At 38.2% G+C, this 16,074-nt stretch overlaps 1 non-coding gene across 1 annotated transcript; it reads right to left on the bottom strand.

The window, feature by feature from the left end:
• Positions 1–10,202: 10,202 nt before the first annotated feature.
• LOC141662956 (small nucleolar RNA R71) lies at positions 10,203–10,309 on the bottom strand. Its single transcript, XR_012551054.1, has one exon. It is a non-coding gene; the product is annotated as a small nucleolar RNA R71 (small nucleolar RNA).
• Between the last annotated feature and the right edge of the window lie 5,765 nt (positions 10,310–16,074).

The following is a 16,074-nucleotide window of genomic DNA, read 5'->3' as shown; positions in this document are numbered from 1 at the left end:
GATGCATTTATCAATCTTCAAGAAGTTGGACTTGAAAGAGATATGTCCTAAGTCCAATCATGTATGGGGATTTAGGAATAACTTTTATGTAATCTGTTTTGATTTCATTGATATTAATAAAAGACTTGTTTTGTTTTTTATTGCGGGCTCTATCTATTTAAATGTTTAAATAAGATATACCACAGTTTAGAGTAAAGCTTTTTATGGATTGTGATGAGATCATAATAATGAGACCTAAAAGATGATAACTCTAAACTTAAATAGTTCCTGGTCGTAGGATTACTAACTGGTAATTAATAATCCACAAAGATCGGTACATACTATGCTTGCTTCATTATGAAGGATGTCTGTTCTCATAGACATTTGTGTGGTGACACGATAGCTAGTATGTAGGTGCTTATTATAGAATAAGTTCACTGAACATGACTCACACAGCTGAACAACTGATGGAGTTCACTCATGCGTCAGTAGTTGTTCACATAGTGATAGTTGTACAAGTATCCTTAGACTTGAGATTATCATAGTGATCTTGTGTACACTGAACTATGCTTTGGTTTAGTTCTTAGTCTCAAGGGACAATTATAATGGCTCTACTGGGTATAGGAATTTGTACACGAAGATAGTGTATGATCAATAAAGGATCTACCCCTTCCAGTGTAGGAAGAGAATGTTCAATGCTGATCCACTTATGTTAGTTCAGGAATCTGTGGCCAGAGTGAATGAAATTAGAAAGGAGTTTCTAATTTACATTAAATAGAACTAAGCATAGTGAATGGGAAAGCAAGTGATTAAATAAGATAGGCTTGACACAAGTTCCATGCCTTGTATTTAATCGTGACATTGCAGGGTAGAAGGAATTAATTGTACGGTAACTACTCACTGAATAGGTTCTTGGTATTCTAAGCAGTGAATTCGTATTATCCGGATAGTCGCGATATGCTGAGAAGTATCCGTCAAGATGTAGAATAAATATGATTAATTAATTAATCATATTTAATGAATTAGAGAATTTATATAAATAATGATAAAATAGTTTTATTATTATTTATTTCTACTACCGGCTTAATATTGAACCTACAAAGTCACACCATAAAAGAGAATGATTTAATGGTGGATGAATTAATTAATAATGGCTGATAAATATTTATTTATAAAATAAATAATTAATTGGCAAATTTAATAATTGATTAAATCAGATTTAATTGATTATAAATTAATTAAGAAAAGGTTCTTAATATTATTAATTAAGAATTTAATTTTTGGAAATTAAATCAAGAGAGAGAATTATTTCTAAAGTGTTTAGAAAAAGGATTAATAATTAAAAGGTGTTTTAATTATTAGTGAGAATAATAAAGGGTTAATAATAATAATATTTTATAGGAAAATTTTCAGCTGAAAATTTTGCCTATAAATATACTATTATAGACCCTATTTTTGCCTCAACCAAAAAGATTTACAAAACCCTAATTCTCTCCATCTCCTCCTCCTTCATTACATCGTTTTCTTGGTGGATACCGGTGGAGTGCTTCACACTTGAGGAGCAGCTGCTAAGGATCTCCGTTCATCATTTTTGGATCGCCATTAAAGACCTCCATCTTTTCATTAACGTAAAGCTTTTTAAGGTAAACATACTGAACTACGAATTAAATATTATTTTTCGCATGGATCCTACGGAGGGTTTCGGTTTTTTTTAAGATTTAAATTTACGTTTTCACTGCGTTTATGTGCTAAAAACCCTTCAATGGCATCAGAGCTACTTGCGAAAAGTTTTTAATTCGTTTATGTGTTTAACTGTTTTCGATTTATGAGCATGTACGTGATTCGCCATGATTTGATGTTTATATAATATGCTTATATATGTATGGTTTTGAATATATGATATTCATGTTAGTAGTATAATCAAAAGATGATTATGTAATCTGTATATATACTGATATATACATGATTTATGTTTGTTCTAATTATGAGAATCATATTAGATACGGATTCTGAATTGACTGCTGCAGATTTGCTGAAATCTGGGTCTGATGTCCGATTTACGTAAACGAATACCCTATTCCATAGGTAAACGAGCGTCTGAACAAAACTGATAGCTATATCTATCAACGACTCATCTGTAAGGCTTTTGACGTCGTTTACTGCCCGTAAACAGTGATTCTTGTTTTTCTGATTTGATTTTGATTTTTCTGATTTTTGTCATATTTTTTTTATGATTAAATCATGGATAGTATGATATGTTAAGATCAGATTATGTGTTTTAACATGCTTTTATGTGTTGTATGAGCATGGTGGATGGTTATGGTCTTTCGACCTTACTGTAATGGTTTTGGTTTTAAATACGACTTGCATGTCGTCAATCTTTGTAATCATAAATCTCGAATGTAACTCGAGTTATTCTTGTAAGTTCATTAGATTAGTTTTACTTTCAATCATGTAATGTAATTGAAGACTCAAGAAGGCTATCCAATGGAGGTGATACAAAGAAGAAGACGAGGCATACAAGAAGACTTATGTAATAAGTAGTTGTATTTATTTCCATCACCATATTAGATTGACCTTGATCTTTATTATGAGCTTGATAAAGATCACATAGGATGGGGCCATAACCAAACACATTTACTTTATTGCACTTTACATTTAGTTGTTTATTTAATTTTATATATGAGATATATGCCTATGTTTACCATGCGATGATAGATTTAGGTGAACTTAAATCAATATAAGGCGTGCTCTAGAAAATCTAGAATAGGAATTGTTTCTTGCCTTAACAATAAATATTATAAATACGATCATGAGATTCTTGTATTTATGAAACACGTAATTGAATATGAATTTTCAATATTGAGAGAAAGGATGATTCTGTCAACAACAGATTTCTATCTGTAAGAAAGGGTTATTAAGTGACGCCTCTTGACAATGCTCCACCCGATCTGGGAATCATCTGATTATCGATTGTTGATTTGAAAATTTTAATTTAAAAGGAAGAATCTCTTTATAATATGATTATGATTGTAACGTAATATAATCCCTCTAAAATTAAATAATATCAAGTAGTAATTGGCCAATGACACAAGGGGCTTGTGTCGGTCATAGCCTTCCAACATGGTAGAAAGTGGTTCTTATTTTTAAATCATTGTCGTTTCGTGCTACAACCGAGGGCTTTGATTTCGAAATAAGAAATACTTGTCTATTACATAGAGATGTGTACATTGAATTAGAATCTAAAGATCGGTACGTGCTACAGCCGTGGGCCGTTGGAGACTGATTCAATTGTACGAAATGTTGGGTTAGACTTGACTTAGAATATTGAGTTTATCGTGCCACAACCGTGACTCAATTATTCAAGAGGATAAACTTATATTAGGGAATAACATAAGATGTAATTGATAAGAGTTGTCTGCCTATTGAACATCACATGACGTTTCGTGCCACAGCCGAGGTTGTGTGATGGAATGTAGGATCCCTATTCCCACTAGCATTATGAATGCTTAATTTTCACTTAGGGGGTTAAAAAAATTAGATAAACTAGTGGGAGACACTTATGAATAAAGACCCGATTCATATAGTGTTTTGAAATGAAATTAAATATTTGCTAAGTGTTGTTATGTGTTTATCATTTACAGATTTACTATATTCGTCATGTCTTCTGCACTATCACTCTGAAGCATACTAGATGCTCACGAGTTGACTAGTCCTAATTTAGCTATTTGTTTTCACTGTAATAAGTTGGGGCACTGAAATAGGAACTGCAAGGTTTACCTTGCAGAATTGAAGAAGAAGAAGGGTAGTAAGACTACCGCTTCTGATTCAGGCATGTTCATGATCGAAGTTAATATGTCACTAGGTCAAATTTCTACTTGGGTATTAGATACCGCCTGTGGTTCTTATATTTGCAATTCGTTGCAGGGACTAAAGGGAAGTAGGACTCTTGAAAAAGATGAGGTGATTCTACGTATGGGCAATGGAGCAAGGGTTGCGGCCATATCTGTAGGATCATTTAGTTTACATATGCCTACGGGCAAGACTATTATTCTGAATAATTGTTATTACATTCCCTCTATTGTGAGGAATATTATTTCTATCCCTATGTTGGATTTGGATGGTTTTTCATTTATTATTAAGAATAATGAATGTTCTATCCTTAGAGATAATGTTCTTTATGGACGTGATATTATAAATAATGGTCTGTATGTATGTGACGTAGAGCATAATTTACTTCAGATTGAACAAACTAATAAAAGAAAACGAGATGATGAAAATCTAACCTATTTATGGCACTGTAGGCTAGGTCATATTAGTGAAAATAGACTGCGGACATTGCATAAGGAAGGGTTACTTGACCCCTTTGATTTTGAATCATATCCTACATGCGAGTCTTGTCTATTGGGTAAAATGACCAAATCTCCATTTAGTGGACATGGAGAGAGGGCTGCAGATTTTCTAGGATTGGTACACACAGATGTATGTGGACCAATGTCTACGCAAGCCATGGGTGGATTTTCGTACTTCATTACTTTCATAGATGATATGTCTAGATTCGGATATGTGTATTTGATGAAACACAAGTCTAAAGCCTTTGAAAAGTTCAAAGAATATAAACATCAAGTGGAGAAACAAACCAAACGCAGTATTATAACTCTTCGATCAAATCGAGGTGGTGAATACTTGAATGGAGAGTTTCTAGATTATCTCAAAGAAAATGGTATAGTCTCCCAGTGGACTCCTCCATATACTCCACAATTAAATGGGGTATCTAAAAGGAGAAATCGAACTTTGTTAGACATGGTTCGGTCCATGATGAGCCATGCGAATCTTCCAGTATTCCTATGGGGTTATGCATTGGAAACCTCAGCATATTTACTGAATAAGGTGCCTTCCAAATCTATTCCTCAAATACCATATGAGATATGGAAAGAAAGGAAACCGAGTCTTAAACACGTTAAGATTTGGGGATGTCCAGCTTATGTCAAGAAAGTTGACCCAGATAAGCTGAAATCTCGATCCGTAAAATGTAATTTTGTGGGATATCCTAAAGAGACTTTTGTAGGATTTTAATCGCAGCGGAAGCATGGCAAAAACACTTTTACACATATAAAATCCAAATAAAAGCATACAAATCGTGATTAAAACATATGAATCGATTACTAACCTTTAATAGCGATCCAAAAGTAACGATCGGAGATCCTTAGCAGCTGCTCCTCAAACGTGAAGCACTCCACCGGTATCCACCAAGAAAACGATGCTAAGGAGGAGGAGGAGGTGGAGAGAATTAGGTTTTTCTAAAAATTTTGGGTTAAAATAAAAATAGGGTTTATAAGAGTATATTTATAGGCAAAATTTTCTGCTGAAATTTTCCCATAAAATATTATTATTATTAACCCTTTATTATTCACATTAATAATTAAAACATCTTTTAATTATTAATCCTTTTTCTAAATACTTTAGAAATAATTCTCTCTCTTGATTTAATTTCTAAAAATTAAATTCTTAATTAATAATATTAAGAACTTTTCTTAATTAATTTATAATCAATTAAATCTTATTTAATCAATTATTAAATTTGCCAATTAATTATTTATTTCATAAATAAATAATTATTAGCCATTATTAATTAATTCCTCCACCATTAAATCATTCTCTTTTATGGTGTGACCCTGTAGGTTCAATATTAAGCCGGTAGTAGAAATAAATAATAATAAAACTATTTTATCATTATTTATATAAATTCTCTAATTTATTAAATATGATTAATCAATTAATCATATTTATTCTATATCGTGAGGGATACTTCTCAGCATATCGCGACTATCCGGATAATACGAATTCACTGCTTAGAATACCAAGAACCTATTCAGTGAATAGTTACGGTACAATTAACTCCTTCTACCCTCCAATGTCCTGATTAAATACAAGGCATGGATCTTGTGTCAAGCCTATCTAATTTAATCATTTGCTTTCCCATTTACTGTGCTCAGTTCTATATAAATTAGAAAGTCCTTTCTAATTTCATTCACTCTGGCCAGAGATTCCTGAACTAGCACAACTGGATCAGCCTTGAACATTCTCTTCCTTCACTGGAAGGGGTAGATCCTTTATTGATCATTTATTATCTTCGTGTACAAATTCCTATATCCAGTAGAGCCCTAATAATTGTCCCTGGAGACTAAGAACTAAACCAAAGCATAGTTCAGTGTACACAAGATGACTATGATGACCTCAAGTATAAGGATACTTGTACAACTATCACTATGTGAATAACTGCTGACACGTGAGTGAACTCCATCAGTTGTTCAGCTGTGCGAGTCATGTTCAGTGAACTTATTCTATAATAAGCACCTACATACTAGCTATAGTGTCACCACACAAATGCCTATGAGAAAAAACATCCTTCATAATGAAGCAAGCATAGTATGTACCGATCTTTGCGGATTATTAATTACCAGTTAGTAATCCTATGACCAGGAACTATTTAAGTTTAGAGTTATCATCTTTTTAGGTCTCACTATTATAATCTCATCATAATCCATAAAAAGCTTTACTCTAAATTATGGTATATCTTATTTAAACACTTAAATAGATAGAGCCCGTAATAAAAACAAAACAAGTCTTTTATTAATATCAATGAAATCAAAACAGATTACATAAAAAGTTATTCCTAAATCCTCGTACATGATTGGACTTAGGACATATCTCTTTCAACCTTAGGGTATTACTTTTACACCGATCATTGGGTGTTTGTCTCCTGACATGCTACCTTCTTGGAAAAGGAGTTTATCCTTGAAGGAAACAGTGGGAGCAAAATTGAACTTGATGAAGTTCAAGAAGCACAAACTACTACGGATCAAGTAGAAACACCTGTTCAGACTGAACAACCTTATGTGGAACAGCCCATTCGTAGGACAGGGAGAGTGTCTCCCAACCTGAGAGGTATTATGGCATTGTCATTGAGAATGACAATGAGTTGTCAATCATTGATGATGACGACCCTGTGACCTATAATGAGGCTATGAGTATTGTTGACTCAGATAAATGGCATAGTGCCATGAAATCCGAAATGGAATCTATGTATACCAACCAAGTATGGACTCTGGTTGAGGCGCCTGAAGGTGTTAAGCCTATTGGGTGCAAGTGGGTATACAAAAGAAAGATTGGAGCAGATGGCTAGGTGGAGACCTATAAGGCCAGGCTCGTGGCAAAAGGATTCAAACAAAGGAAATGGATTGACTTTGATGAAACTTTTTTGCCTGTAGGCCTGTTAAAATCAATTCGGATTTTGCTTGCGATTGCTACTTACTACGACTATGAGATCTGGCAAATGGACGTGAAAACGGACTTCCTCAATGGGGAACTTGAGGAGGAAGTGTATATGACACAGTCAGAGGGTTTTCTTTCCAAGGGAAATGAACACCTAGTGTGTAAGCTGTTGCGAACCATATATGGTTTAAGGCAAGCTTCTCGTAGATGGAACATCTATTTTGATGAGATAATCAAAGAGTTTGGTTTTATCAAAAACATAGATGAACCATGTGTCTATAAGAAGATTAGTGGGAGCGCGGGAATATTTCTTGTATTGTATGTGGATGACATACTTCTTATAGGAAATGATATACCGATGCTACAATCAGTCATAGTATGGCTATCAAAGAACTTCACCATGAAGGACTTGGGAGAAGCATCCTACATTCTCGGTATGAAGATCTATAGAGATAGATCTAGAAGAATGATAGGTCTTACCCAGGGTACATACATCCAGAAAGTGCTTAAAAGGTTTAGCATGGAAAACTCCAAAAGAGGTCTCATACCGATGAGCCATGGAGTGTCCCTTTCTGAAAAAATGTCTCCTAAGACACCTGAGGAAATAGAGCATATGAGTAAGATTCCTTATGCTTCAGCAATAGGATCTATCATGTACACGATGTTGTGTACAAGGCCTGATGTTGCTTATTCAATTAGTGTGACGAGCAGATATCAGTCCAATCCAGGTGAAGACTGATAAGTGGCATTTTGTACCACTTAGAACGTCTTAAAATAGCTTAAATTGGTGTCTTGAAATCAAGTATTTTGTGTATTTGATGCGTTTTTCTAGTGTTTTTGCATTTCAGAGTAATAGTTGCATTTCGGGGGAGTAATCATCAAGAATAAGCCTTGGCACGTGTTTAGCATTGCGAGAGGGAAGAGAGAAGTTGATTACAGCGAAGAAACGGAGCAAACTCAGAAAAAATCCAGTAGGGGTCTGAGCGGCCGCTCAGTATAGAAACGGAGCAAACTCAGAAAAAATCCAGTAGGGGTCTGAGCGCCCGCTCAGCTATACTGAGCGGCCGCGCAGGAAGCTGAGCGCCCGCTCAGCTATGCTGAGCGGCCGCGCAGGAAGCTGAGCGCCCGCTCAGCTATGCTGAGCGGCCGCGCAGGGTCGGGAAAAAAGATAAATTATTTTAGACTTCTATTTCTGTTTTGCTTCCAACTTCTGTGTAATCTGAGTTTTATGGGACTTTTATATAAGTAGATTCAGAGACGTTTCACATAGGTTGAATCGTTGTATTAAGCAAGGAGAGAAGGAGATAAGGAAGAAGACCGTTTTAGCACACCGCAACGAAGATGAAGCATATTTTCTTGTGATTCTTTATTTCGTTGTAACGTTGGATGCTAGTTTTCTTGCTTTTGAACCTATTTACTCTTGTGACATACTCTGGTTTAATATAATTAGTTTAGTTATTATTCTCTTGTGTTTATTTATCATGTTTTCATATGAACCCATGATGACGATAAATGGTAACATGGGCTAATCGTGATCATGGGGTCGTAACGGATTTACTATGGAATTCTCTAGTTAGTTGTTTAATACCTTAGTGTGTGATGATTGTATGATATCTAGTATTGGTTGTACGTATTCGTCTTATGTGCGTCGCGAACATATAAGATAGGGTGTTAATCTCTTGTGAAGCGACGGTGGATCTCGAGATTTAGAACTTGCCATGCTAGCATAGGTTCATGTATGATGTTGCATGATTAGTGGGTAACTCTAACCATTTTATTCGCCCTGTGTAATCAAAAGGAATAACTTGTTCTTAAATCATTGTGTTGTCAATTTCTGTAGACATATAGGGACTCAACATAATTGATGCCTATTCAACTTCTATCTTAATTGTGGATGTTTGGTAGAATAGTATTAGTACAATGAAAGTTGGCTTTTATCAGTTTCGTGTTATTCGATTAATATCATCACTATTGCATGCTAAGGGTAATAACAATGACTACTGAAGGAAGTAGTAATGAAGTTGTGATCTCATGAGTGTTTTAATATTGTTAATTCGAAGTGTTAGTTAAGTGGTTAATTTTAGTAGTTAATTATAGTTGATAAATAGTTAACGAATCTAAGTGTTATTTTCTTAACATTGAGAAGTAATCATACATTGGTGAGTGAGTTTAATTGAACTTAATTAGTCTGAGTCTCTGTGGGAACGAACTTGAAAGTATTCTATATTACTTGTGAACGCGTATACTTGCGTGTGTTATTAGCGCGTATTTTCGCCCTAACAAGTTTTTGGCGCCGCTGCCGGGGACTCGGCGTATTTGTTTAGTTTATGTACTTACTATCATTGGTCGTTAGGACTCAGTGATTAAGACGTTTTTGTTACTTATTGTTTCCGGTTGTGTTTCAGTTACTTTAGTGAGCGTTTATGCAAACTCGTTCCCGTACTCGCAAGAGGACTTTAGATACAGCTGAGGAGACAGACAAAGTTCTTGATATTCCGGAGAAGATAGATTTTGAAGATTCGGATTCAGGAAGTGAGCAAAAAGAACCAGTAATCATGGGTGATCGTATTGTTTCGGCCGATCCAGCTCTTATTGACTTTTCTCAGCCTAAAATTGATGACATTCAGTCAAGCATTCTTCATCCGGCTATTCAAGCTAACACTTTTGAAATCAAGCTGGGAACTATACAGATGGTGCAGAATTCTGTTTCTTTTGGAGGAGCTGCGACTGAAGACCCCAACATGCACATAAGGAATTTTGTCGAGATCTGCAGTACTTTCAAATATAATGGTGTGACTGATGAGGCTATCAAGCTGAGGCTTTTCCCATTCTCACTGAGGGACAAAGCTAAGGACTGGTTACATTCTGAACCAGCTGGGTCCATCACTACTTGGCAAGATCTTGCACAAAAGTTTCTGGTGAAGTTTTATCCAATGGCAAAGACTGCTGCTATGAGGAGTGCTCTTACTCAGTTCACGCAGCAACCTACAGAATCTATGTGCAAAGCTTGGGAACGCTACAAGGAAATGTTGAGAAAGTGTCCACATCATGGAATGCCCGATTGGATGTGATGACTAGTTTCTATAATGGTTTGAGGGCCCAATCTCGGCCCATGCTCGATGCAGCTGGAGGCGCCTTGTGGGCCAAAAGCAATACTGAGGTTTATAATCTTATCGAGACTATGGCTGCAAATGAGCATCAAAACCCAACCTAGAGGATGATGCCTGGGAAGGTAGCAGGTATTCTGGAAGTCGATGCAGCCACCGCTATTTCAGCGCAGCTCCAAGCGCTGTCTATGAAGGTCGATTATCTAGCTACCTATGGAGTCAATCAAATAGCTATGGTCTGTGAGCTTTGTGCAGGTTCTCATGCTACGGATCAGTGTTCTCTCGTCAACGAATCTATTCAGTATGTGAATAATTATCAGCGACAACAGTAGCCTGTGCCAGCTACTTATCATCCTAACAACAGAAATCATCCAAATTTCAGCTGGGGTAATAATCAGAATGCTATTCAGCCATCATAACCGCCTGATGCATCCACCTATGGAGTCAATCGACCTTCATAGGTACCAGGTACTAGTGCTGATTTTGAGGAACTTAAGTTGTTGTGCAAGAGTCAAGCGGTTTCTATCAAGACCTTGGAAAATCAAATCGGACAAATAGCCAATGCAGTGCTCAATTGTCAACCTGGAACACTTCCCAGTGACACGGAAGTACCTGGCAGGAAGGAAGCTAAAGAGAAAGTCAAGGCTATTACCTTAAGGTCTGGAAAAGTTGCTGATGCTGAAAACGAAAAAGAAGGAGAAGCTGAAGTTAGAGATGAAGAAGCTAAGAAAAAGGAGAAAGCGGCGGAACCAAGGAAGACTACTGTTGAACACACTTTTCCTGAGGTTAATACAGGGGATAAACAACTCTATCCTCCACCACCTTTCCCTAAGAGATTGCAACAATAAAAGCTGGATAAGCAGTTCGATAAGTTTCTGGAGGTGTTCAAGAAACTTCACATCAATATACCTTTCGCTGAGGCTCTGGAGCAAATGCCTAGTTATGCGAGGTTCATGAAGAGTATTCTTTCAAGGAAGGTGAAACTGGATGACCTTGAGACCGTTGCTCTAACGGAAGAATGCAGCGCTGCGCTGCAGCAAAAGTTACCTCCAAAGCTTAAAGATCCAGGTAGCTTCACCATTCCTTGCACCATTGGCAAGTTATCGTTTGACAAGTGCCTTTGTGATTTGGGAGAAAGCATCAATCTGATGCCGTTGTCGATCTTTAAAAAGTTGGATTTGCCTGATCCAAAACCCACCTACATGTCTCTACAATTGGCTGATCGTTCTATTACTTACCCAAGGGGCATAATGGAGGATGTGCTAGTCCAGGTGGATAAGCTCTTCTTTCCTGCAGACTTTGTTATTCTGGATTTCGAGGAAGATAAGAAGATTCCCATAATTTTGGGAAGACATTTCTTGGCTACTGGCCGTACCTTGATAGATATGCAGAAAGGTGAACTTACTATGCGGGTGCAGGATCAGGATGTTACCTTCAATGTATTCAAAGCAATGAAATTCCCTATAGAAGATGAGGAATGCTTAAAAGTGGATGTGATTGATTATGCGGTTACTTCAGAAGTCGATCATATGCTAATGTCTGATGCATTAGAAAAGGTTTTAGTGGGGGATTTTGACAGTGATGATGAAGATGGCAACGAGCAGTTACAATATCTTAATGCTTCTCCCTGGAGGCGAAAGCTGGACATGCCGTTTGAATCTCTTGGTACTTCTGACCTCAAGAATGTTGAAGGAAAGCTCAAACCATCAATTGAGGAAGCACCTACCGTGGAGCTTAAGCCATTACCTGAACATTTAAGGTATGCTTTTTTAGGTGATGCATCTACTTTACCTGTTATTATTGCATCTGACCTTTCAGGTAGTGAGGAGGACAAGCTCTTAAGGATTTTGAGAGAATTCAAATCGTCTATTGGATGGACCATAGCAGACATCAAAGGGATCAGTCCTTCATACTGCATGCATAAGATTCTTCTAGAGGAGGGTAGTAAGCCGACTGTTGAGCAACAACGCAGACTTAATCCGATCATGAAGGAAGTGGTAAAGAAAGAAATTCTGAAATGGCTGGATGCGGGCATCATTTATCCTATTTCTGATAGTTCTTGGGTGAGTCCCGTGCAATATGTGCCTAAGAAAGGAGGTATCACTGTGGTAGCAAATGAGAAGAATGAGCTCATCCCCACTCGAGCAGTTACAGGATGGAGAGTATGCATGGATTACCGAAAGTTGAACAAAGCCACGAGGAAGGATCACTTCCCTCTTCCATTTATTGATCAGATGCTTTCCAGGTTGGCTGGTCATGAGTATTATTGTCTTCTGGATGGTTATTCAGGGTATAATCAGATTTGTATTGCACCAGAGGATCAAGAAAAGACTACCTTCACTTGTCCATTTGGCACGTTTGCTTTTCACAGAGTTTCGTTTGGGTTATGTAGTGCACCAGCCACTTTTCAGAGATGTATGATGGCTATATTCTCTGATATGATTGGAAATAATGTTGAGGTGTTCATGGACGACTTCTCCATCTTTGGACATTCGTATGATGAATGTTTGAATAATCTTCGTGCCGTGCTCAAAAGGTGTGTGGAAACAAATTTGGTGCTCAATTGGGAAAAATGTCATTTTATGGTGCGTGAAGGCATTATTCTCGGGCATAAGGTCTCTAGCAAGGGTCTTGAGGTGGATAAAGCCAAGGTGGGAGTCACTGAAAATCTTCCACCACGTATTTCTGTGAAAGGAATCCGTAGTTTTCTGGGTCATGCGGGTTTTTATCGGCGGTTCATCAAGGACTTTTCGAAGATATCTAAGCCGCTGTGCAACTTGCTTGAGAAAGATGTGCCTTTCAAATTTCATGATGAATGTTTGACGGCATTCGAGACTCTCAAGAAGAGTTTAATCACTGCGCCAGTTATTACAACACCGGATTGGACAGAGCCTTTTGAGATGATGTGTGATGCGAGTGATTATGCAGTAGGCGCAGTTCTTGGGCAGCGCAAGAATAATCTATTTCATGTGGTCTACTATGCTAGAAAGACCTTAAACGGGGCCCAAATGAACTACACCACTACTGAGAAGGAGCTCTTGGCTATAGTCTTTGGTTTTGAGAAATTTCGATCTTATCTACTTGGGACAAAAGTGACAGTATTCACTGATCATGCGGCCATTCGCTATTTGGTTTCCAAGAAGGATTCGAAGCCGAGACTCATTTGTTGGGTGCTCTTACTACAGGAATTTGAGTTAGAGATCAAGGATCGGAAAGGTACTGAGAATCAATTAGCTGACCATCTCTCTAGATTGGAGAATCCCGAGTCTACTTCACAGGATAAGACATTGATCAACGAGTCTTTTCCAGATGAGCAGTTGTTCACAGTTCAGGAGGAAGAACCATGGTTTGCAGATATTGTAAACTATCTTGTCAGCAATATAATGCCTCCTAATTTGACCTCAGCTCAAAAGAAGAAGTTTCTGCATGAGGTGAAGTGGTATATGTGGGATGAACCATACTTGTTTAGACAGGGAGCTGACCAGATCATCAGGAGATGTATCCCGTTCTGTGAGACGGAGGGGATATTACGAGACTGCCACTCCACAGTTTATGGTGGACACTATGGTGGTGAGAAGACGGCAGCTCGTATTCTACAAGCAGGTTTTTTCTGGCCTACTTTGTTTAAGGATGCTCATCAGTTTGTTTTAAGGTGTGATCGTTGTCAACGAGTGGGAAATTTGACGAGAAAGGATGAAATGCCGTTAAATGTGATGCTTGAAGTCGAGGTCTTTGATGTTTGGGGAATTGATTTCATGGGGCCTTTTGTCTCGTCCTGCAACAATCAGTACATCTTGCTGGCAGTCGATTATGCCTCAAAATGGGTAGAAGTCAAAGCTCTACCGACAAATGATGCAAAGGCAGTGTTGAATTTTCTTCATAAGCAGATCTTCACAAGGTTTGGAACGCCTCGGGTAATCATAAGTGATGAAGGGTCGCATTTCTGCAACCATAAGTTCACTTCTATGATGCAGCGTTATAATGTGAATCATCGAGTTTCTACTGCCTATCATCCGCAAACAAATGGTCAAGCGGAAGTGTCTAACAGAGAGATCAAGCGCATTCTGGAAAAGGTTGTTTATCCGTCAAGGAAGGATTGGTCTTTGAAGCTCGATGGAGCTGTTTGGGCTTACAGAACAGCATACAAAACTCCACTTGGTATGTCTCCGTTTCAACTGGTGTATGGTAAGGGATGTCATTTACCTGCGGAGCTTGAGCATAAGGCCTATTGGGCATTGAAAAAGTTGAACCTGGATCTAGATGCAGCTGGTAAGAAGAGAATGCTTCAGCTCAATGAACTTGATAAATTTCGGCTCCAAGCGTATGAGAACAACAAAATGTACAAGGAAAAGGTGAAGAGGTGGCACGATAGGAAGCTACATCCTAAGTTATTCGTGCCGGGGCAACAAGTTCTCTTATTCAACTCTCGTCTCCGACTTTTTCCTGGGAAGTTAAAATCAAGGTGGTCTGGGCCTTTTATTGTCAAAACTGTGTTTCCACATGGAGCGGTGGAGATTTTTGAGAATGATCCGGACCAAGCATTCAAGGTTAATGGTCAGCGTTTGAAGCACTACTATGGGGACACGGCAAACCGAGAAGTGGTTAGTGCCGTTTTGTTGTCAACTTGAGGAAGGTACGCAACGTCAAGCTACTGATGAAAAAGAAGCGTTGTGTGGGAGGCAACCCATGATTTGTTGTTACAGGAACGCTTAGAAGATAATAACCTATCCAAAAACACAAAAAAATCAGAAAAACCGGGCTTTAAAATTTATTTTCCAGTGGCCCCCTGAGCGCCCGCTCAGTGGACGGCTGCCAGAATTTTGTTTAAGTCAATAAAAATACAAAAAAAATCAGAAAAATAAAACACAAAATTCAGCCATAAAACCCACGACCTATTCCCCATTTCCCCATGATTTTTACCCATAAACCCACTCCTAATCAAATTCTACCCTAACCCATTCCCTATATATACATACACCTATCCCACATATCTCCCACACAACTTTTACACTCAAACTCTCTCCCAAACACAAAAACATAATTCTCAAGCATTTTTATTCAGATTCAATGGCACCCAAGAGAGCAAGGACTATTGACAGCAGCAGCACTGTGCCTACGGCTGTTTCTTCGAGGGGTACTGTTGCGAGGCCTCGGTTGAATGATAGAGCTGTGGAGGAGGAGTACACTAGGCTTTTGGGGAAGCCGATTCTGAAGGAGAGGGGATTTTTGCCATCGGGGAGGGATGGTGATTTGCTACCTATGATTGCAGAGAAGGGGTGTATAGCTTTTTGTAAGTCGCCTGAAGTAGTGCCTACGAGCGTGGTTCGCGAGTTCTATGCGAACGCGAAGGCCGAGAAGAATGGGTTTTCTGTGGTCCGGGGGATGACGATTGATTATCAACCAGCGGCGATTCGCCGTGTGATTGGGAAGCGAGAGAGGAAGCCCACAGAGGAGAACTGGAATGAGAAGACTGCTGAGGATTTTGACTTGGATTTGATTTGTGCTACTCTCTGTAGGCCGGGCACAGTTTGGACCTTCAAGACTGGAACTAATGAGTATCGTCACTTTCCGGCGATCGCGATGAACAGGTATGCCCGTGCATGGAATGCGTTTATTTGTGCTAATATTCTTCCTTCTTCGCATGCACATGAGGTCACAGTTGAGAGAGCACAGTTGTTGTGGGGAATTTTGAATGAGGAGTACTATATGGACC

This window comes from Apium graveolens, chromosome 5 (assembly GCF_009905375.1).
Source record: "Apium graveolens cultivar Ventura chromosome 5, ASM990537v1, whole genome shotgun sequence".
In the NCBI taxonomy this organism is placed as follows: domain Eukaryota; kingdom Viridiplantae; phylum Streptophyta; class Magnoliopsida; order Apiales; family Apiaceae; genus Apium; species Apium graveolens.
This window is presented reverse-complemented; position numbering and strand designations above follow the sequence as displayed.